Source organism: Sciurus vulgaris (genome assembly GCF_902686455.1).
Source record: "Sciurus vulgaris genome assembly, chromosome: X".
In the NCBI taxonomy this organism is placed as follows: domain Eukaryota; kingdom Metazoa; phylum Chordata; class Mammalia; order Rodentia; family Sciuridae; genus Sciurus; species Sciurus vulgaris.
The window spans coordinates 13,572,331-13,597,834 of NC_136471.1; the positions used below are offsets into that span (position 1 = coordinate 13,572,331).

Consider the following 25,504-nt stretch of genomic DNA (forward strand, 5'->3'; position numbering starts at 1 on the left):
GGACTTTCACAACTGCCAAATAATTCTTCTGATCAGTGTCTCAGTTTGATTAATTCCAGCCCAAAGAAAATAACATTGACATTGTAGGTGATCTGCTCAGCCTTGTTATGGAGAAATGCATGGTTCCCTTTGGTCTTTCTGAAATCTTCACAATCCCTTCTGAAAACCTGATGCGGTAGTCAGGGTCTCCTGGCTGGTGACTAGTGGGTGAGTAATCTCTAAAGAATCTTTTGGCTCTGCCAATCTGTGATTCCTAAAGTACAGCGCTGATCATGTAACTCCCCTGTTGATTATTTGGTAAGGGCTCCCCATTGCCTCCTAAATTAACTATAAACTGCTTAGGCTGGAATTCAAAGCCTGCCACGCTCCAGCCCTAACATAATGTTTTTTTCAAATTGTGAGCTGACAGCAGTGCTTGCATGAGCAACAAACTATTAAGCCCAAGCATACATGCAGAGTTTACTGTTCTAATCACAAATAAAACTGACAACAAAGTTAATCTGACACATATTTAATGATATACCTAATGGTTATTATGTTGGGTGGTAATTAGTCATAAATGGTAAGCAGTTCGCATAAATGATTGTAATTAGTATTACTTTTCCACATTCGGACCAATTTTTCTAGTTTCCTTCCTTACTATTAGTCCTTCAGCATCCCTAATCAGCATCAGTGTGGACAATGTTTTGTTCATACCATGTACCACTTAATCATCATCATCACATACATGCACACACTCTTCCATACATTATGAGGCAAAAGGTCCTGGCTCTTCCTCTTCAACAGCTGAGGTTTTGCAGTGCCCCCATCCAACTGCCTCCTGCCGCCTGGGACTGAGGTCCCCTATGATAGGTCATATGCTTTGTCTTCTTCCTTCTGCCCAGCCCCCTCTTCTACTCATCCCTATACTCAAGGGTGCTCTTGAGTAGCTCTTCCCTATTCCAGTACCAAAAGATTGCAGGCTGCAGAAAATCACTCCCTTTTGACTGACTTGCTTCAGAGAGAGGAGGAGCGACTATGGCATATTCACTAGGTTGTCCCGGGGGTGGGGATCAATGAGAGAAAGCCCTTTCAGGGTTGTCAGCACAGGACAGAAAATGCTATAAAGGAAGGTGGCAGACACTGCAATGGCAGGAGTCTCAGACAGGGAAGATGTGGTTTCATCAGAAAATAGTCATAGCTAAAAGTTTTTAATTGCAAATATAAGTATTTAAATGAATGTTTTATAAGATACTAATTTTGCAATTGTTTGGAAATATTCAGGTGATCTTCTAAAAGTCAATACTCACATTTGCTATATTATGTGTAATTCCTCCTTCCTGAACTGGAAATCAGCAGAGCAGGAGAATGGTAGTAGGTGTATTTCTCTTACTGGCTCCATGGGCGATGGTGGACAAGCGAATGGTCTCTCTAGTTTTGCATCTGTAAAATAGGTTTCAATCCTAATGGTGTGGCTGCTCACCAAGGTGCCCACTCCCAAAACTTAGCAGACTCCATCAATGTATGTGACCAGTATCTGATCTCACTGGCCACCAAATCCTATATTTACCAGTTCCAAAATAACACATTCATTTGCCTTTCTCCATCCGCACTGCCATCACCTTAATTCAGGCCACCATCATCTCTCATCTAACTGGTCTGATTTCTATTTGTGCTATTTTCAGATTCATCTTTTCAGTGGCAGTCACAGTGATCTCTTTAATTCAAGTAAAATTCACGAAGTTAAGTATTTTAAACATATAGTTCAAAAGCATTTGGTATACCCCCAGTGTTTGGACCATCACCTCTATCTAATTCTAAAACATTTTCATCACCTTTAAAGGAAATTCCATAGAAAGAGGCCAAGAGGAGGGGGGAGGGGAGGGAAAGGGAAAGTACCGAGAAACAAAATTGATCAAATTATATTGTCATATTGTGTACATGTATAAATATGTAACAACAAATCCCACAAACATATATAATTATAATACACCGATAAAAATGCCATTAAAAGTTTTTAAAAGGTGTACAAACCACCTCCAAACCACAGCAGAAATATAACAGAATTGGTGGGCCATATGGTAATTCTATGCTTAACTTTTGGAGGGAACCATCAAATTGTTTTCTCAAAGGGGTTACACCATTTTACATTTCTACTATCAGCTTGTTGAATATATCTTTATTCATTTCTTGAAGTTCTGTTGCCTTAATATTCTTTACCCACTCTCTAATTAGGTTATTTGACTTTTTGCTGTTGATTTATAAGTGTTCTTTATACATTAACAGATGATTGCAAGTATTATCTGTCATTCCGTAGTTTGTCTTTACACTACCTTGATAGTGTTATTTGAAGGATAAGTTTTGAATTTTGATGTTTTCCAGTTTATGCTCTTTTTCTTTTAGTGTTTTAGTATCACATCTATGAAACTATTGCCAAATTCAAGGTCATGAAGATTTATCCCTAGGTTTTCTTCTAAGATTTTTATACTATCAGTTCTTACATTTAGGTCTTCAGCCCACTTTGAGTTAATTCTTGTGTATGATATGAGCTAGGGATCCAACATAAATCTTTTGCAGTTGAATGTCCAGTTGTCCAGGCACCATTTATTGAGAAGATTATTCTTTTCTAATTGAATGGTCTTAGCATTTTCATTGAAAATCAATGGACAGTATAGGTATGGATTTATTTCTAGACTCTCAATGTTAATTCATGAATCTAAATGTCTATCCATTTCACAGCACCATATTCCTTTGATTACTATAGCTTTCCAGTAAGTTTTCAAATTGACAAGTGTCATAATAACTCAAGCCAAAGAAATACAGAAAGACATTAATTGTAGCTATATGTATACAAGGAAAAGAGATAACTGTTGCATTTTTCCTCTATATGATTTAAAAGGCAAATACATAAAACAATAATTCTAAGTGTCAGATACAAAATGTATAAAGATATAATTTGTGACAACAACAACATAAAGGGTGGAGAGAGCTGTAAAGGAATAAAAGTTTGCATAGTGATGAAGGGAAGGAAAAACTGATGAAACTAAAGGGAGCAACAGATTGCTGTACAGTAATAGCTGGGGACTTCAATATTCCAATTTATCTAATGAATAGAACAAGTAGACTGAAAACTAATAAGGAAACAGGGGACTCGAACAACACTATAAACTAATTAGATACAACAAATACACAACACATAGAATATACCACTCAATAACATGAAAATATACATTCTTCTCAAGTGCACATGAAACATTCTCCAGAACAGACCATATGTTAGGCCACAAAACACGTTTTTAAAAATTATTTTCATTGGCACACTATAGTTTTACATAATAACGGAATTCACTGTGATAGGTTCATACATGTACAACTCACAAAATAGTCTGGTTCATTCCCTCATATCTCCACTTTTCCCAGATTCTCTTAGTCTAGTCCACTGGTTTCTTTCCTATTTTTGTGAGGTCCCTTTTGTTTTCTTTTTTTCTTTCTACCTTCCACATATCAGAGAAAACATGACCGTTGACTTTCTGATAGCATAATGTTCTCCAGGTATATCAATTGGCCTACGAATGCCATCATTCTGTTCTTCTTTATGGCTGAATAAAACACCATTGTGTATATAAACCGCAGTTTCTTTATCCATTCATATGTTGATGGACACCTCGGCTGGTTCCATAATTTTGGCTATTATGAATTATGCTGATATAAACATGGATACAGTATGCTGACTTTAATTCTTTTGGACAAATACCAAGGAGTGTTATAACTGGATCACATGGAACATTCTCCAGAACAAAACAAATTTCAATGAATTAAAAAATTTAAAATCATACGACCAATCTTGTCTAACCACAATGGAAACTAGGAATCAGTAATAGAAAGAAAACATAAAAAACAAAAACATGGGAACTAACGCTATTTGAAACAACAATTGGGTTGAAAAGAAATTAATTAGAAGTGAAATTAGGAAATACTTTGAGATTACTGAAAACAGAAGACAGAATACTGATACATATATATGGAATGCACAGAGAAATTTAGAACTGTAAATGCTTATATTAAAAAAGAAGATCCAGCTGGACATGGTGGCACACACCTGTAATCCCAGTGGCTAGGAAGGCTGAGGCAGGAGGATCCCAAGTATGAAGCCAGTCTTAGCAACTTAGCGAGAACCTGTCTCAGAATAAAAAAATGAGAAGGGCTGGGATGTGGTTTAATAGTTGAGTGCCCCTGGGTTCAATCCCCAGTACCAAAAAAGAAAAGATCCAAAATTAATGACCTAACATTACACCTTGAGGAACTAGAAAAAGAAAAGCCAGCCAAGTCAAAATCTACCAGAAGGAAGGAAATTAATAAAGTTAGAATCAATATAATAAAAAGTGAAAATAGAAAAATAATAGAAATGATCATGTGGTTTTCTTCTTTCTTTTTGTTGATGTGTTTTATCATGCTGATTGATATACATTAAGTTGAACCATAACTGCATCCTTAGGGTAAAATCCCATTTGGTCTTGGTTTATGATTCTTTCACTGTACAACTTAATTAGGTTTGTTGGTATATCATTAAAGATTTTTGCACCTATATTTATCAAGGATATTGGTATGTAGTTTTATTTATTGTTATATCTTTGCCTGTTTTTGTTATCAGGGTGATGCTGATCTCATAAAATGAGTACAGAAGTATTCCATCTATTTGGTGGAAGAAGTTAAGGATTGGTATTAGTTTTTATTTAAGTTTTCCTGGCTAGACTGACCAGGAAATAAAGAGAGAAGGCTCAAATTAGGAAAAGAATAAATAGAGGTAACATTATTACTGTAGTTGCAGAAATGAAAGAAATATAAGAGAATATTATGAATAATCATGTGCCACCAAATCAGCCTGTTCAATTTTTCCTCATTCTTGTTTCTTCCTATTCCTTAGGTTGGATAATCTCAATTGGCATGTTTTGAAGTTTGATGATCATTATTTTTTTTCTGTCTAATCATTATTTTTTTCTGCTATGGAATCTATTAACTGTTTCATTTGTTATTATACTTTTCAGTTCCAGAAGTTCTATTTCATTTCTTTTTATAGTTTCTATCCCTTTGTCAATATTTTCTATTTGTTAGACATTGTTCTAATTTCCTTCAGACCTCTGAGCATATTTAAGGCAGTTGACTTAATGTCTTTGGCTACAAAGTTGGGTTTCTTCCAGAACAATTTTTGTTAATTTATTTTTTCCTGTGCATAAAACCACTAATCTGTTCATTTCTAAAATGTTATCATATCAAGAATGCTACATGAATAGACTCATTCATTATGTAACCCTCTGGAAAAGGCTTTTTACTTTTAAGTATAAAGTTACAAGTCCCTGAAGATTCATCCAAGTTTTTCCATGTATCAATAGTTCATAATTTTATGCCAAATAGTGTTCTGTGGAATGGAGATTGTAGAACTATTCACCCATTGAATAATAGCTGAACTCGTCCCAACTTTTGGCTATTATGAATAAAGCATTTATAAACTTTGGTGTACAAGTATTTTCATTGATGTAAGTTTTCACTGCTCTGGGATAAATCCGCAAGAATGCAATTGTGGGTCATACGGTGTAGTTTCATAAGAAGCTATGAAACTTTTAAAGAGTGTCTATACTATCTTAGATTTCCACCAGTAATATGTGAGGGAGACAGGTTCTCTGCTTCCTCAGCAGCATTTAGCATTGTCACTATTTGTTGTTTCAGTCTTTCTGACAGGTGTGCAGAGATATTACATTGTGGTTTTAATGTGCATTTTCCTAATGACTAGTATCTTAGTAAATTCAGGCTGCTATAACAAATCACCATAGATTGAGTGGCTTAAAAAACAAACATTACTTCTCACATCCTGACCACCGGGAATTCCAGGGTCAAGGTACCAGCAGATCCATTGCCTTGTGAGGGCCCAATTTCTAGTTTCCAGTTGGCCATCTTCTCCCGTTATCTCATGGTGGAAAGCAGAGGAGAGGAAGCATGCGCTGGTATCTCTTCTTTTTTCTTTTCTTTTTTATACCTTTATTTTATTTATTTTTATGTGGTGCTGAGGATTGAACCCAGTGCCTCACACACACTAGGCAAGTGCTCTGCCACTGAGCCACAACCCCAGCCCAGTATCTCTTCTTATAAGGGCCTAATTCTGTAAATATGGGCTCCCCCTCATGACTGAATTATCTTGAAAAGTCCCCTCTTCTACATCACATTCAGGGATATAATTTCAACAGATGAATTCGTAGGAGGCGGCTCACATTCAGTCCATAGCTCCTGCTGATGCTGGATATTTTTCACGTGCTTCCTTCATATCTGTACATCCTCCTCAGTGAAATATCTCCCATTGGGTAACTGGGTTGCTTTCAGGTTGAATTGTGAAAGTTCTTTCTACATGCCTGATATAAATTCTTTGTCTGAAGTGTGTGCTGGACACTGTGTTCTTCCCGCTCTGTAGCTGAGGCTTTCGTATTTTTAATGGGATCTTCCAAAGAGTGAATTTAAAAATTTTTTGATGAAGCCCTTTCCTCTGATGCATTTGACATCTAATCTAAATTCTGAACCAGGTCCTATTCCCAAATATTTTCTCCTACATCTTTTTCAAAAATCACCAGAGTTTGATATTTTACATTCAAATATAAGATTCATTTTGAGTTAATTTTTGTACAATGTGTGAAATTTAGGTCAAAGTTTTCTACCCATTAATGTCCAATTATTCCCACACCATTTATTGAAAAGACAAACCTTCTTCTAGTGAATTGGGTGTATTTGTACAGTTCTATTTCTTGGTTTTCTATTCTTTTCCTTTGATTTATGTGTCTGTTGTTCTGCCAATCATGATACTGTCATGACTACTTTAGTTGGACCCCATTTTACACCATATACTAAAATTTGCTCCAAATGCATTAGAAATGTAAATATAAGAGCTAAATCTATAAAACTCTTAGAAGAAAATGGGAGTAAATCTTTGTTAAATTAGGCATATCTCTCAGATACCAAAAGCATATGTAGCCAAACATATCAAATGGATAGATAATAGAAATTTTCATCATTTGAGGACACTATTAAGAGAACGAAAAGACAATCTAGAGAATAGGAGGAAATATTTTCAAATCATACCTCTTATAAGAATCTAGTGTTCTAAATATATTTTAAGATGCACAACTTGCCTATAAAAATACAAATTATTCAATTAAAATTGGCAAAAGATTTGAATAGACATTTCTTCAAACAGGATACACAATAGCCAATAAGTACATGAAAAGATGCTCTACATAGGGTAATGCAAATCAAAACCATCATGAGATACCACTTCAAACTTACTACTGTGTTTATAATAGATAATAATACATGTTGAAAAGGATGTGGAGAAATTAGAACCCTCATATGTTGCTGATGGAATGTAAGATAGAATAACCTCTGTAGTTATTATCCTCAAAATATTAAACATCCAGCTTGGTGTGGTGGTGCATGCCTTTAATCCTAGTGGTTCAGGAGGCTGAGGCAGGAGGATCACAAGTTCAAGGCCAGCCTCAGCAACTTAGTGAGGCCCTAAGCAACTTAGCAAGACCCTGTCTCAAAATAAAAATAAAAAATGTAAAAGGGTTGGGGATGTGGCTCAGTGGTAAAGTGCTCCTGGGTTCAATTCCTAATACTACCACCAAAAAAAAAAAGAAAATACCACATGGCCTTAGCAATTACATTACTGGGGATATACAGAGAAATAAAAGAATATATTTATATAAAATATTGTACATAAATGTTCACAACAGCCTCATTCATAATAGCAAAAGAGCATAAATAGCCTAAATGTCCATCAATCCATGAGTGTGTAAATAGAATATGGTATATCCATGTAATGGAATATTATTTGCCAAAATAAAACACAATAAAGTAGTGATACATGGCACAGCACTGAGGAACCCTGAAAGCACAATGCTAAGTAAAATACACCAGTCATAAAAGATTGCATATTATATAGTGCCCCATCTATGAAATGTCCAGACTAGATATATCTAGAGACAGAAAGTAGGTGGCTGGTTGCCTAGGGCTTGAGGGCTTAGGGGGAATAGGGGCTGACTGGTAAAGGGCCTGTGGTTTATTTTGAGGTTGATAAAAATATTCTAAAATTGATTGTGGTGAAGTTTTCACAATTATAGTGGACCAAATTGTGTCTCCCTGTGATTCACATGTTGAAATCCTAACCCCAACTCTAACTACATTTGAAGGTGGGGCATATAAGGAAGGAATTAATGTTAAATGAGGTCATAGGGAAGAGGCTCTGATCTGATAGGATTAATGTCCTTATAAGAAGAAACACCAGAGAGACGAGAGTTCACTTGCTCTATTTCATGAGTTAGGAGGTGGCCATCTGCAAGCCAGGAAGAGAACACCTATCAGAAACGGAATCAGCTAGAATCTTGATGTTGGACTTCTACACCCCAAGACTGCAAGATAATAAATTTCTATTGTTTAAGACACTGAGTTGATATTTTAAGATAGCAGTCCAACCAGACCAGTACTTTGTAAATGTAAGAACCACTGAATTGCACATTTTAAATGAATGAATTATTCATATGTGGTTGTATCTCAATAAGGTTTTTATTAAAATATAGTAATCTGAGTGAATGATGGCTGAATTAAATGGCTATACAGGTTGCCTAGAGTATAAAGTCCAGAGGGTCCCTCAGAGACCAGATTAGATGGTAAATTCACTATACTTGATGGGCAAAGCAAAAGAGGAAATCATGAGGAGGGTTAGTGGTCACTGAGATAGGTGGAGAAATGGAATACTGGTAGCAGCCAAGAATTATGTAGCAAATATTCTGTGCCAGATGCTGTTCCAGTGGCTCAATGTTCATTATTTCCTTCCTTCCTCATAACAATCCTGTAAGGTTAAGTTCTATAACTGCTCCTTCTTTTAAAAATAATAAAACGAACTCAGGAAGGTTAACAACCTGGTCAGAGTTACACGGTTAGTAAGGGCCAGAGTCAGGTAGTGACCCAGGTCTGTGTGACTCTAGTCCAGGCTGTCTACATGAAACTATCCTGCTATTGTAGATGCCTGGATCAAGTGTGACAAGAGGCTTTTCTAAGGCCGGTGGACATCTGTAAGTAGTGTCAGGAGACAGTGCTACCAATCTAGAGACAGCAAGGAAGACAAGAGCAGGGTCCAAGCCTTGAGTAGTGAATTCTCTGTCACTCAGAATTTGGGGGGCAACTACAGCAGCAGAGTGCCAGACTCTCTGCTGTTGTGATGACGAGAGCACAGGCTCTGCCTCAGATCCACCGGAATGTCTCGGGGGCTTTACTACTTTCTCTGTGTCCTTGGAAAGGTTAATTAAGCTACGCTGGGCCTCCATTTTTTCATCCACAAAATGGAGATGGTGATGATGATAAAATGATATTAATAACAATATATATCTCAACAGAGTACCTGGAAGAAGCAAATGAGCTAATGTATATAAAAACACTTACCACAATGTCTGGTACATAGTAACTTTTCAATAAGTGTGTGTGTGTGTGTGTGTGTGTGTGTGTGTGTGTGTGTATGCAGTGCGTGCACGTGTGCATGCACGCGTGGAGAGAGCAAGAGAAAGAGAGGGCAAAAACACACGTGTACCACACGTGCTTTTACTGCTACCTAGGACTCTCTGGAATATGGAGTCCTATGCAGCACATTTTGTGATACTAGACTCACCATTTTGTAAACCCTCCAGAGTTGCTAAAAAGTTAAAGGAAAGGATGGAAGAAAGAACATCTGAGTAGCTGCACAGGGTCGAATCCTAGAAGAGAACTGAGCAGGACAAATACCCCACTGCAGGGCCCAGGGAAATCTGAGCTGTGGGCGATGGGGAACTGCCAGGAGTGAGTTCCAGTTAGGACCCAAGTGGCAGACCTGAAGAACTGGTCAAAAAGGGCACATTGTCCATAAAGACCAAAAATGACACAATACGGTAGAACACCATGAATCGAAATGAAAAACTTAAGACTAGGAAAAGATGGTATTATAAGAGAATATGAAGACTATGGGAAGAAAGTGAGGGGCATGAAGTGCAGGCACAAAGGTCTTACACAACACTCAAGTTTGAATGTGAATTAGGAACTGGAAGGAGTAACTAAATAAAGGGAACCTCCTTGTAAGGGGACCTTAATAATGCTTCATATTCATGTTTTGCTCACCTGTCCTTGGTTTGTATTTATATTCCTAATACTAAGGAATTTATATTCCTCATACTAATTTATATTCCTAATACTAATTTATATTCCTAAGAAGTTTATTATGCTCTAAAACCAGGGTCATCAAACTACAGTCACAGGCTAAATCAGGAATATTGCCTATTTTTATAAGCATGGTTTTGCCAGAACACAGCCATACACAGCCATTTATTTATGTATGTCTATGACTGCACTTGTGTAACAATGGTGGGATGAATAAGTGGTGTAAAAGCCAAAAATATTTACTATCTGGCCATTTTGCGTAGAGAAAATTTTCTAGCCCCAGTGTAAAACCACTGCCAGAATGTGCCAGAATGGCATAGAACAAAGAAAGGGTGCTTAAGGAATTAGGGACAGAGATATGTTTCTAAGGCTATCGTCTCAAGAAAAGACTCCTCCTCACCAGGCATGGTGGTGTACACATGTAATCCCAGTGATTTTGGAGGCTGAGGCAGAAGGACTGTCAAGTTCAAGGCCAGCCTCAACAACTTAGCAAGACCCTAAGCAACTTAGCAATACCCTGTCTCAAAAGAAAAAAAAATATTTTAAAAATGGACTGGGGATGTAGCTCAGTGATAAAGTGCCTCTGGATTCAATCCCCAGTACCAAAAAGTAAAAACGAAAACTAAAAAGGACTGGGGATGTAGCTCAGTGGTAAAGCATCCCTGGGTTCAATCCCTAGTATGGGGGCAGGGGAAACAGGACTCTTCCTTTTCCTTAGATAAGGATAGGTAAAAAGATCAGGAGCAGGTCTGTGTGGTCAATTAACAACCAAAGCCAAAAGAATTCAGATTTCATTATTGAACTTTTGATAGTAGATATCAGTAATTATGGTTTGTCTAACATTAGGATTAGTGGGTTTGTCAACAACTGACCTCATTTAATACAAGCAAATAACTGTGATATTGGCCAGGGTCCCAAATTTCATTCAAATCAATTCCACAACTGCTGAAGAGCTGCCTCTTTGAAAATACCAGCTTCTATTGGATTGCATGACTATGTTGCTCAATGACAAGAATGACTTCCAGTTTATACATAAATTTTTTATGTTTCAATGTCATTTCCAGAGGACATGGGCGATTTATTCCCTTTAGGTTAAGGTGTTCCTGTACCCATCATCCATACCCTCTCTCCAAAAGAAACTGCCATATTGATCCCTTGCTTAGCAAGCTGTTGCTCATGGTCAGAGTAAAGGAAACCATCAACCTGATCCCACCCAAATGATCACATGATCCTTATTAGTGAGGTCAGATGACTGAGGTTTGCCTAACTTGAAAGGGGGGGCGACTAGGTTCTGGTTAGCAACTTAGGTGGCAAGAGTGGAAAGAGAGGATGCCAGTGGGTAGCACTCGCCAGTGAAGGTCTGGCAGGATGGATTTGACACAGTGAGGCTGAGGGGCACAAAACCAGGATGACAGTTCCTACAATGAGACAAATGAAGACACCCACGAGGGAGAGAACAACAATGGCTGCTGCCCAGGGCGGCTGCGGCCTGCCCACTGGACAGGAGGAGCGCCTGACTAATTGCATCGCTGCCTGTCTCTATGTAGCACCGTTTGTTTATTGAAGGTCCCCTTCTTTGTCCTGAACAAATTGACCTATTTGCTTCACTTTGTGCATTTAATTTTCATCTGTACGTTTGCAAAATACCCCATCAGTGTTCATTATGGTAAATTAATATTAGTGTTTCTCTAAGACAACCGCCAGTCCTCATTCCCACTCACTCTCCCCACCTCTCCCCCACTCCCCCTCCATCCCTGACTAATAGATATCATTTCAACAGTTTGACTAACTGCCGTGTTATAGAAAAGGCAGTAATTTATACTGATGTAATGGCCGTGATAAAAATCATTTGTGTGCTGATTTTATAAATTAGGGTGGAAATGTGAGTGCCTCTGAAAAATGAAGTGCTACCACATGGATTCCACTGTTGCTAATGCTTCATACCTTTCTGCTTCATTAAACCAATTTCACGGGGAGATGAGTTAGAGGAAGAAGCTGTGCTGCTTCTGAGATGCAACAATGGTTTATTGAAAGCAATGGGGCTAAGATTAAATTAAGTGCTACTCAAGAAATATGGAAATACAAAAATATTCAGGCTACTAGATGGGTAATTCAAAAACACGATAAGTTAGCTTTCACACTCCAAAAACTGGCTCGTCCTAATTGCACAGAACCAAATTCACAGCCTACTAATTAATATTGAAGAGTTTCTTGAAACTACTCTTATGAGTGGGAAAACCCAAGAATGAATTGATCCCATTTCCATTTTAAAATCATGTCAGCTCGAAAGTTTCGATTGGATCTATTCTGCTAACGTCGGATGGCTAAAATGCTTCCTCGATGGTTTGCTCACACTTGAGACGCACCAATCTTAGATCATAGGGGAGGGGATAAAATGAAGGCACGTGGCAGAAAGTAATCAGAAGGTTCCAGAGTTCAGGTGAGCACAGCTGCTAAATACAGATTTATGTTGGTCAGTATCTTGCTGCTTCTTTTTGGATAATGCCCTCAAGTGGAGGCAGAGACACTGAAAAATAAAACATTGATTGGCGTGCCCTTAGGAGCAGGTACCCAGGAATTGGGAGGGAGCCACGGCCACTGTTCATCTAAATTGCCTACTATTTCCCCCATTCTGATGAGCTTGAAGTTTTCACTTTCGAGCAACTAAACCCTATTTGTTCCCTGAATTGTGAAGGATGTAAATACAAAGGGATTCATTCATTAAATAAGAGGCTTATGAATACTTGGTGTTTTTTTTTTAAAGCAGAATTTCAAAGTGCAGCTGAGGGGCTGCCATTTTCCTCCCCCCTCACAATGAGATCTCTGTGTGTAAGTGACCCAAGTCCTGGGGTTGAGTCCAGCTCTCAGATTAGCACAGAAAACACGTACAGATGCAACTTTCAACCCACCCCCCTCCCACTGATGATAAAAGGAGTTCCAAAAAGTATTCCTCTCGGATGGGAGGAAGGGATTTTGAGATTATGATCCTGAAGGGTTATGTGCCAAGAGTCAGAGAACGTATCCCCGACTCAAATGGGAAGTTCAATGACGTGCAGTATGCAGCTACTATCCTGGAATCTGTAGCTCAAACAGCTAATGTAGTATGTTTACAGTCATAACAAACACTTTTCATCACACCGTCACAGAGGGGCTTGCAGCAATTACCTTCAGAGGCTCATCACTGATAGGCCTGACCTCCATCATCACCAAGGGAAAGTAGGCCACCCAAAGGTCTGGCAGCCTAATGGCTCACAAAACCACTGTTCTGGTTTTGGACATTATAAAAACAACATATACTCAACTCAAAAGTTAAAAACAAAGAAAATCAACTTTTGGAGAAGTGTCAGTTTGGTTTAGATATTTCTGGAACAGGGTGTGATTAAGAATTTGCCTTCAACCAACTGGTGACCTTAAGCCTCAACTTCCTGGTTTATAAAGTGAGAGCTCTAAATTTTGTTCTAGCTAGAAGTTCTTACTGCTTGTACAAACTGCCTTCGGAGAGGTCTGCTCCCTGCCTGTGGCTCATGAATCACATGGAAGTCTAAAGTGTTTCATGTAAATGTCACGAAACAGGTTTCAGTGCTTAGAGTTGCCATGTTTTAAGGACAAAAAATATGCATTATATTGGGGGAGACAGAACATGGGGAGACTTAAAAGATAAAGATGATTCCATTCATGTCTTTCCTTTTACTTTTTCTGACCTCTGAAGAAGCTGATTCCCTTATCCCAAATCCAGATTCCCTCTGGCACAAGTACCACTTAGAGTTGAAGTACTGGGGAATGAAATGGAACAAATAATGTTATATGCATGTATAAATATGTCATAATGAACCTCATTATTGTATACAATTATAATGTAATAATAAAAATATTTTAAAAAATAGAACCCTGTTCCACTGTGGTCAGTGGTCTAGGGAAATAAGTAATACTTGGAAGACCCAGGAGAGATACCTCCCTGAGTGGATTATAAGAATGGAAGAGACTCATTTATTTCACATATGCAAATCTGGGGAAACTGTAAGCACTTTAAGCAATTTGCCTAAAAATCACACTAAGTCAGGGAACAGATGATTGGGAAATAAGCTTCACAATTCCTTAACTTCAGTCAGGTCAGGGCCTGGCCCCAAAAGTTCACATGGATGAAATGGTTAAGACTCTTGCTTATATGGAGAATCCTCAAAAAACCAGGAATGGAAACACCATTTGACCCAGTTATTCCACTGGTCAGTATAAACCCAAAGACTTTAAATCAGCATACTACAGTGATGCAGCCACATCAATGTTTACAGAAGCTCAACTCACAATTGCTAAATTGGAACCAATCTAGATGCCCTTCAGCAGGTAAAAGGATAAAGAAAATGTGGTACATATACACAATGGAATATTACTCTGTCTTAAAGAATGAAATGATGGCATTTGCAAGTAAATGGATGGAACTAGAGAATATCATGCTAAGTGAAATAAGCCCATCCCCAAAAACTCAAAGGCTGAATGTTTTCTCTGATAAGCAGATGCTGATCCATAGTGGAGGGTGGGTAGGGAAGACTGAAGGAACTTTGGATTGTGCAGAGGGATTGAGGGGAGAGGTGGGGAGGGGAGAGGAAGGATGGTAAATTGTAAGACAGATATTATTACCCTATATACATGTATGATTACATGACTGGTGTGTCTCAGCACCATGTACAGCCAGAGGAATGAGAAGTTATGCTCCATTTGTGTACAATGTGTCAAAGTGCATTCTACTGTCACGTATAACCAATTAGAACAAATTAAAAAGGATTTTTTATAAAGACTCATTATGAAGATGGGCACGGTGGCACATGCCTATAATCCCAGCAGCTCGGGAGGCTGAGGCAGGAGGATGGCAAGTTCAAAACCAGCCTCAGCAACTTAGTGAGGCCCTAAGCAACTTAGGGAGATCCTGTCTCTAAATAAAATATAAAAAGGGCTGGGGATGTGGCTCGGTGGTTAAGCCCCTCTGGGTTCAATTCCCCATAACTGCCCCTCTCAACAAAAGACTCATTGCTTTGAAGGAACTGGCCAGTCCTGGAGACAAAAGTGAAGACACCCATATGCAGTCATTGCATTTATTCCCAGTACCTTCTACCCTTCTTGCACTCAGAATTACTTTCTCAAGTCATTTTTAATTGATTCCAAGCTTATATTTCAAACTACACTTTCTCTTTGGTCTTTTCCTGTTCTATTCACCCTTCCCCTTTTCTTTTAGTACTGCTGTCTTCTCTCCTGCAGAGTGTTTTTATGCGTGTGTAAAAGTGAAAGCATGGTAGCAAAAAATCAAGGAAGGCATTTTATAAACCTGTTATATTTTGTAGATTTATTTCAGGCAGTATGATACATATAAATCAGTAATCAACACCAGCTACCCTCATATAATTACCATCTCCAGGAAACTGAAATCCTGAGGAAGTTAAGAAGCCCGCCTTCAGACATATACTTCTCCATCCAATCCTATACCAGTGGTTCTCAAACTTCAGCATGCATTAGAATGACCTGGTGGGCTTGTTAAAAGTAGACTACTGCCTACCTCTTCCAGATTCCTGATACATTAGACCCGGGCAGGGGCCTGAGATTTTGCATTACTAGAAAGTTCTCAGGTGATGCTAATGCTGTTGGTCTGGGGAACACAAGACCACCAAACCCCATTATTCTACCCATTTGTTCTTAAACTTTGCTGAACATTAGAACCACCTAGGGATCTTTTTAAAACCCCAAAGCCCATTCTGTACCTTAAATCAGTTAAAAATCAGCCAGGTGCTTGGGAGGCTGAGGCAGGAGGACCTTGAGTTCAAAGCTAGCCTCAGCAACTTAGTGAGGCCCTAAGAAGCTCAGGGAGACCCTATCTCTAAATAAAATACATAAAAGGACTGGGGATGTGGAGATGTGCCTCAGTGCTTAAGTGCCCCTGAGTTCTACCTTTGGTACCAAAAAAAAAAAAAAAAATCAGTTAAAATGAAGGGGGATGACACCAATGGATCACTATTTTTTATAGCTCGCCAGCTTATCCAGTGTACAGCCAGGTAGGAGGGCCAGAGCTATAGAAAGTAAATGTGTTTCTTTTTGTTTTTTTGTTTTAAGAAAGTGAGGTGAATAGAATAATTATCTTGTATTTACATAGTGCTGATATATCTTTTAAAAAAGTACTTTTATATGCAAATAATAGCAATGGATGGTTTGCCACAGTTTCGAATATTTGTGCTTAACATTAGGTAGAAGGTATAGGTGACAAAGACAATTAAAAGTACAAGTAGTGTAACAGAGGAGCCAGAAATTTGACAAGACAAAGTCAGGCCTTGCAGCTTCCAGAAATCCCTTACCAGAACGTCCTAGAAAGGACCTGGAAAGTCCTACTCTGACAACTGCTGGATAATTATGCTTTCTTTTAAGCCAAAGAGGGTTCTTTAGGCCCATCTGATTGGCTCTACTTACATAAAGTTCTACTTGTATATAAACTATATAAATTTTCATTTGTCCTTGACTAGGTACTATGATCACTAGTACTGGTGTTACAAGAGTAGGCCCCAAATTTCTGCACATAAGTATCACCTGGAGAGCTGAAACAATACCAACACCCATTTTCCAAACTCAAAGATTCTGATTTAGTCTTTGGTGGCCTAGGAACTAGAAGTTTTAAACAGTTCTCCTGATGAGTCTAGTGTGCAGACCAGTTGGGCACTACTGAGTTAGACCAATGACTCCTGTGGTAGTTCCCATCTGTTAGAGGTTTTGCTGGCCTGGTCTATCCACCTTTGGATGACAAATGCTTTACCTGCTCTGGGCAAAAGGCCTAAAAAGCCAATACAACACTGATGAAGAAGAACAAAGTTGAAAGGCTGCCACTACCTGACGTCAAGAATTACTATTGAATCCACAGTTCTCAATACAGTATGGTATTGGCCACAGAATAGACAAATATAAATCAAGGGAACAAAATGCCTAGAAATAAACCCATGCCAATATAGTCAACTGATCTTTGACCAAGGAACTAAGGCAAAATGACGGAGAAAAGATAGTCTTCTCAACAAACAGTGAGCAATAAACATCCTCATGCAAAATAATAATAATAACAACAACAATAACAAAGATAGACAGAGACCTTATACCCTCCATAAAAATCAACCTGAAATTCACCATTGACCTAAAGGTAAAATGCAAGACTAAAAATCTCCTAGACAATAACACAGGAGAAAAATCTAGATGACTTTATGTATGGTAATGACATTTTAGACATGATATCAATGAATCTAATTATGAAAGAAAGAATTGTTAAGCTAGACTTTATTAAAATTTAAAAATTTCTGCTCTGTGCAATATACTGTTAATAGAATGATAAGACAAGTCACAGACTCAAAGAAAATGGCAAAGACATATCTGATAAAGGATGGTTAACCAAAATAAACAAGAAACTCTTAAAACTCAACTATAAGAAAACAACCTGATTTTAAAAGTGGCCCAAAATCCTTAACAGACATCTCACCAAAGAAGATACATAGATGGAAAATAAGCATATTAAATTATACTCCATAACATATGGCATCAGGGAACTGCAAATTAAGACAACAGGATACCACTACGCACCTATTCGAATGGCTTGAATCCAGTACAGTGAAAACATCAATGCTGGCAAGGATCTGGAACAAGAGGAATTAATATTGATTACTGGTGTGAATACAAAATGGTACAGTCACTTTGGATCATAATGGGGCAGCTTCTTACAAAACTAAAGATTCTCTTACCAGCAATTGTGCCCTCTGGTATTTACCCAAAGTAGTTAAATTATAGCTATACAAAAATCTGCATATATTTGTTGCTATGATTTGGGTACAATTTGAATGTACCTCAAAGGTTCATATGTAAAGGCTTGGGACCCAGGTTGAAGGTACTGGAAGATATTATGGGTGTTCAAGTGGGTAGGGCCTAGTGGGATGTCCATGGATCACTGAGAGCATACCCTTGAAGGGGATTATAGGACCCCATCTTTTCTTCTGTCTCTGCTCCAGTCCAAGATGTTACCGTTTGCTCCTATGTACACCCCATCATGATGTACTGCCCTCACCAGAGGCTAAATCCATAGGGGTGCTGGATCTTATACTTGGACCTCCAAAACTGTGAGCTAAATAAACCCTTTCTCTTCATAAAGTTAGTTGCCTCAGGTATTTCACTATAGCAATACAAAGATGACTAATACATTTGTTTATAGCTGCTTTATTAATAATTGTCAAAACTTGGACCAAGATGTCTTTTAGTAAGTGAATGGATAAATAAACAGTGGTATATCCAGACAATGGAATACTATTCAGTGCTAAAAGAAATTAGTTGTCGAGCTATGAAAACACATGGGGGAAACAAATGCATATTACTGAGTGAGAGAAAGCAGTCTGAAAAAATCTACATACTGTTTGATTCCCACATTCTGGAAAAGACAGAACTATGAAAGCGTAAGAAAAAAAATCAGTAGTTTCCAGGGGCTGGAGGTGGGTAAGAATGAATAGGCATAGCAAAGAGGATGTTTAGGTGAGTGAAATTATTATGTATGCTGTTGTACTGGTAATGTCATTATAAATTTCTCCAAACCCATAGAATATATAACCCCAAGAATGAACCCTAATGTAAATTGTGGATTTGGGTGGTAATGAAGTGTCCATGAAGGTTCATCAAATGTAACAAAGGTACCACTCTGCGGTGGGATGTTGACAAAGGGAGAGACTGTGCTTGTATTGGGGTGTGGCAGGGGGTATATGGGAATCCCTGTTTCTTCTGCTCATTTTTGCCATGAATCTAAAATTGCCCTAAACTTTTTAAATGAAAAATATTAATATATTAAAATATGTGGAATGCACCTATAGCAGTACAGAAAGGGAAAATTTATAACATACATGCTTACATCGTGAAAGAAGACAGACTTCAAATCAATGATCTTAAGTTTCTACACCAAGAAACTACAAAAAGAAGAGCAAAATAAACCCAAACAAGCAGAAGGGATGAAATCACAAAGGTAAAAGCAGAAATCCCCAAAACAGAAAACAGAAGAGAAAAATCAATGGAACAGAGCACCAATACCTTAGGCAGAAAAGTCAGTAAAACTGATAAACCTGTAGCAAGACTGATGAATATGAGAGAAGGCACAAATAACATCAGAAACGAAGCAGAGGATATCACTATAGAACCCGGATCCACTAAAAGGAAAATAAGAGAATACAACAAAAAGCATTAGTCCCATTCATTTGACAACTTAAGAACAAGAGACCCATTTCTTAAAACCCACAAACTACCAAACCTCAACTAAGATGAAACAATACCCTGAATGGTTCTGTGACCATTAAAGAAAGCAGATTTGTAATTTAAAACTTCCCCCCAAATATAATATTCAGGACCATATGTTTTCACTGGAGAATTCTATCAAATATTTAAAGAATAACAAATCCTATGCAACTTCTTTTGGAAAACAGAAGAAGGAAAACTTCCTAACTCATTTTCTGAGGCAAATATCACCCTGATACCAAACTAGACAAAGATAGTACAAAAAAACAAACAAACAAACCTGCAGCCCAATATGTATTATGAATTTTTATTCAAAAATAAAAAAGTATATTAGCAACTCAAAAGCAGCAACGTATTGACAGGGCTGACAACTTGCTACCCTGAAATAAGACACCATAGCATGCTGAATATTTCAAGCCAAAGGAATTTGAGGAAACCTCAGAAGCAAGAAGGGTTCTCAGACATGCTTTTGCCCTTCTTCCCTGAAGTAGGTTATAAAACCTAGAATTTTCTGACCTGCTCTACAAACAGGTCAAAAGACCCTCATGTGGGAGATGCCTGCTGTTTACCTGAAGGAAAAGAACATTCCTATCTTCAAATACACAAGAACAGAGGGAAGAATATGAATAGGACTTGCTAAATCCTCCCTGCCCCAGTTTATTACCTTTAAATCATAATTCCTCATTAGTGTCCACTCTTCATCAAACCTACACAAAAAAACACACAGGTTTCCTTGTTTCTTTAGATCTTCATTTCTGAAGACTCCCATATTATGTAAAACTTATATTAATATGGTTTTCTCCTTTTAATCTATCTTTGTCCATTTTTTTTTCAGCCAGAAACCCTAAGAGGGTTCCAGAAAGCCCTCTTCCCCTACAGTAGGAAAAGAATAACCAAATGTGGATTTGCTTAACCAATCTTGTTTGTTACTCAAAAATCAATCAATGAAAAAAAATCACTAATATAATACGCCATATCAATAGTTCAATGTAAACAAGCTGTACCATTGTTTTAGTCAGCTTTTTTCGCTGCTGCAACTAAAGATCTGACCAGAACAACTGTAGAGAAGGAAAGGTATATTTAGGAGTTCACAGTTTCAGAGTTCTCAATCCCATACACAGCAGGCTTCATTCCTTGGGGCACCAGGTGAGGCAGGACTTCATGGTGGAGGGAAATGGCAGAGGGAAGTGACAAAGGTCATGATCAGGAAGCAGAGAAAGAGAGAGACTCCTCTGGCCAGATACAAATACATAACCCAAAAACATAAGCCACACCCCAGCTCCCACCTCCTCCAGCCATATCCCACCACTTCAGTTACCACTCAGTTAATCCCTACCAGGGGATTACTCACTGATTGGGTTAAGGTTCTCATAACCCAATAATTTCTTCTCTGAACCTTCTTGCACTGTCTCACACATGAGCTTTTGGGGAACACCACATCTAAACCATAACAACCATCAAATAAACTGATTCAGAAAAAGCAGCTGACAAAATTCAACAGCCATTCACAATTAAAACAAACCAAAGCAAAACTTCTTAAAATATTAGGAATAAAATGGAACTATATCAACTTCATAGAGAACATCTGCGAAAATTCATAGCTAAAATCATACATACTGCTAAAAAGTGAAATGTTTTTCTTCATTTAATATGCAATGATGCTAGCTTTCACTATTCTTGTTGAACATGCTACTGGAAGTTCTACCATACAATAAGGCAAGAAAAAGAAATAAAAGACATAAAGATTGTAGAAGGAACAAAGCTGTCCCTATTTGCACATAACATGACTACACAGAAAATTCCAAGGAAATAACACAAAACATTCAGAACATATAAGTGAGTTCATTAAGGTTGTAGGATATAAGAGCAACATATAAATATCAATTGCATTCCTTATGTTTACAGTAAAAACAGGTAAACTAAAATGAAAGACACAGTATTGTTTATAAACATTTCAAAGAAAATGAAATATAATCATCTCTCAGTATCCATGAAGGATTGGTTCCATGACCTCTGAGGATACCAAATCCTTAGATGTTCGAGTCTACTATAAAATGACACAGTATTTGCATAGAACCAATGCCTGTCTTCCCATATTCTTAAATCATCACTAGATTACTTGCTATTTAAGTAGTTGCTATACTGTCTTGTTTGGAAAGACAAATAAGAAAAGTTAGTACATGTTGACTATGAACAAACTTTTTCCCAAATATTTTCAATCTGCAGTTGATTGAGTCTACTGAAATAAAACCGATGGGTACAGAGGACCAACTCTAGGTATAAACATAACAAAATATGCTTAGAGTTACAAAATACTGACAAAAGAAAGCAAATAATACTCCTATGGTTTATATGTGAGGTGTCCCCCAAAAGCTTGTGTGTGAGATAATGCAAGAATTTTCAGAAGTGAAATTATTAGATGATGAGAGTTGTAGCCTATTCAGTGGATTAATCCATAGATATGGAATGACTAGGGGGTAACTGTAGGAGTTAGGATGTGCCTAGAGGAGGCAGGTCACTGGGGGCATGCCTCTGGGGTTGATATTTTATCTCTGGTGAACAGAGCTCTCTGCTGCCTGGTGCCATGTCCTGAGCTGCTTTCCTCTGCCATGGCCTTCCACCATGATGCTTTGCCTCACATTGAGCCCAGAGCTATGGAATCTGCCATCTATGGACTAAGACCTCTGAAACTGTAAGTCAAAATAAACTTTTCCTCCTCTAGTTGTTTTTGTCAGGTCTTTTGGTCACAGGGATGAAGAAGATAACTAAAACAAATACCTAAATGAACAGTTATACATTGCATTCATGGATTGGAAGACTTAACAAAGAAAAGATGTTGATTCTCCCCACTGATCTATGGGTTTAATATCACTTTTATCAAAGTGCAGGTAAGAATTTTGGTAGCCATAGATAAGCTTATTATAAAATTTATATGGAAAGATGCAGGCCCTAAAGTAGCTAAACAATCTTGAAAAATGAAAATTAAGAATTAATCTTGTAAAAGAAAAATCACTCTGATATTAAGGGTTTCTGTGTGGCTATAGTAATCAACACTGTACAGTATTTGCAGAGGAACAGACAAAGTCAATAACAGATCAATAAAACAATGGAGGATGGATGAAGTGTTCTTTCAACAAGCGAAACTGGAGCAATTGGCAGACATTGGCAAAAGAGTGAAACTTGACCTAGTCTCATACCTTTAACCAAACTAAAATTAATTTTAAATTTAAATGGATCACAGGCTTAAAAACATAATATGTAAAATTCTCAGAAAAAATGAAAAAAATATATTTGAGGCACTCCTTAGAACTAGAAGAGGACTGTCACAGGAAGCATAAATCATAAAACAAAAAACCAATTAAATTGGACCTCATCACAATTAAAATGCTTTGTCTGATCACAGCTATGAGCTATTCTAAAACATCACTTTTATAAAAATTAATGAAATATTCCCCTGATCAGATATTTCCAAGTGTGGCAAATAGAGACTGAGTGTGAGTGTGGTTTTGTTTATGTGGCGTGGTGAGTCCACTCAACTTGCCTTGGAGGCCAGGCTACTGGCTAAGTTTGCAGGATATGAGCCATTGTAATGCCTGAGTCACTTCCAGGGCATGCATTTCCTGTGGCTCCAGCTTTTCTAAAGGGTAAATCAGCTGGAAACAACGTGGAATGAACATGTGCACAGAATGCTGGGCTTTGGAGAAAGAAATACATTTGGGCAAAAGTAAGTAAAGGACTTTACAGGAGCCTCATTTTTTGCAATTCTTACCTCAGATTTGGTTGCAGTTTCAAAAACATGGATAAGAATGTCCCTGGACTTTGAAACCCCACTGATAGGAGGAAAGAAGTGGCATTGATTTCAACTGTACTTAAAACTCCCACTGCTCTGAAGGAGGGGGCCAAGACTTGGTGGCAGAATTTGAAACCCAAGGCTGGTCCCTTTATGACAGACAAAGTTGACTGCAATGAGCATTCTTGGCACCAGCTCAAAAAGTTTTGAGTTTCTAGATCTTGAAAGGAAAATTCTCTTGGAGCCTTTCAGTTCACTGATGGAGTTGGGGTGCAGAGGTAAAGAGAGGAAGAGGAGCTACTACTGCTTGAGGGCTCCAGAGTTGATCATAACTAGCATTTATCAAACCTTCTCAGTGGCACATGCCTATAATCCCAGAGACTTGGGAGGCTGAGGCAGAAGAATCACAAGTTTGAGGCTGGCCTCAGCAACTTAGTGAAATTCTGTCTCAAAATAAAAAAATAAGAAGTGCTAGGATGTAGCTTAGAGGTAGAACACCCCTGTGCCAAAACAAAACAAAATACAGTATGGCAATATTTTTAAAAATCCAGGGAACTCACACCTGTTGACTGCTTATTGGATGTGCCTGACACTGTGCTATGCATTTTAACCCTTAGAACAATGCTCAAAGGTAAACACTATGATCATTTCCAATTTATAGATGAAGCACAGGAAGTTCAGAGAGGGGGAGGGGCTCATTGCCTCTTTTGTCCTATGCAGCTCTCCATCTCCCTGTCCTGTCTCTACGTGGCTCTCTGTCTCTCTCTGCCTGTGTCTCTGTTCCCCCCATCCCGCCCTTCATCCTGCGACATGACTATCCCCAACAGAAAAACAAAAACCTCAGTCACAGGATGGCTGAGCAGCCATCAAGTGTCCACAAAGGAAAGGAACTGGTGGCGATCCCAGGAAACCCAGCAACAGGATCTGCTGTAACTCTGAAGCAGGGAGAGTGGTGTGGAGATTGGCACGATGTCAGAGGGTAAGGGAAGCAGGGACAGAACCAGAGCCCTCGCTAACATTTTTGGCGCCTGGGGCAGGCAGTGTGAAACTCGCCTTCTCTTCAATGGAAGCTGCTCTTGGCAGGGGGAGGGGTGGCCATGTGCACAAAAGGCCCCCTGGCTGGTGCGCTCCCAGCCCTTGACCTGGGGCCTCCTGCTCCATCCATCTCTGCAACTGCCAAGGGGGCTGGCCTGGGGCCAGGGTGAGACTTCCAACTAGGACCAGAGAGGTGGTGGGAGAAAAATGTGGTGCCCTCTAAGTTTCTGTGCCCCAGTGACCCCACCCTAGCCCAGAACAGAGCAGAATGTTGGGCTGGGAAGGGAGGTGAGGGAAGTCGGGGGCGGGGGTACTGAGTTGAAGAATAGGAGAGGTCAGAGGGCCATCAGTCACAGCAATGGAGTTGAACAAGTCTGCCCGGAGAAAGTTTTGGTGACTGGAAGGCATTGGGAGTTCAAGACCGGAGAGCTGAAGTAGGCAATCGCAAGTGATCGCAGCGGCTGCTTTGACCCCAAATCAAGGGGTCAAGGAGGTTGACGAAATGGGAGGGCTATTATTGATTTCATAAGCTTTTATTGAGCCTACTATGTGCCAGGCATTTGGGATACAGTGGTGAACAAGGAGCGGTTCTCGCCCTTCTCAAATGTGGGGGAGGTCGGAGAAAGAGCTGATAAATACAAGACGGGGTGAACACGCAGCAGGGCTCTCCAGATGCATGACACATAGCTCTAGTGCTTGAGAAACTTGCATCTCGCTTGAAGAAGAAAGATGAATCAACAGAAGGAAACACATCCAAGCAGGTGCTCCAGGAGCATGGGGAAAATAAGCCATTCAGACTTCTGGGCGAGACGGAGAATCAGAAAGGGCTTCACGAAGTCCAAGGTGTGCGAATTATGCACAGATTTATAAGGTGGAAGTGGAACACGGAGAGGATTTTAGGCTGGAGGAACCAGGTAAGTACATGGGGACGTAGGAAAGCCCAGGCCACTGAATGGGCCAAGCTGCTGCAGGTGTGGGGAACTGGGACAGAGTTCAGCGTTGACAGCCACTAGAAATGAGATCAGACGGTTTCCCTGGAATCAGAGGACAGACGCCTTGATGCACCCATTTCAGAGTTTGATCAGGATCCCGTAAGCAACGAAGACCCAAATAGGGGATTTTTTTTTGAAGAAGGGAATGACGTGATCTCTCACCCCCGCCCCCGATGGTCTAGGAGGAACTCCCTGCAAAGTCTGA

The 25,504-nt window shown here is 38.9% G+C and overlaps 1 long non-coding RNA gene across 1 annotated transcript in view; it reads right to left on the reverse strand.

The window, feature by feature from the left end:
- Positions 1-1,185: 1,185 nt before the first annotated feature.
- LOC306651898 overlaps positions 1,186-25,504 on the reverse strand; it is a 317,192-nt gene continuing 292,873 nt past the window's right edge. Inside the window, exons 7-8 of the long non-coding RNA XR_013761237.1 lie at positions 17,800-17,852; positions 1,186-1,422 (exon numbers count right to left, since the gene is read on the reverse strand). This is a non-coding gene — a long non-coding RNA (uncharacterized lncRNA). The remainder of the gene's footprint in view (positions 1,423-17,799; positions 17,853-25,504) is intronic.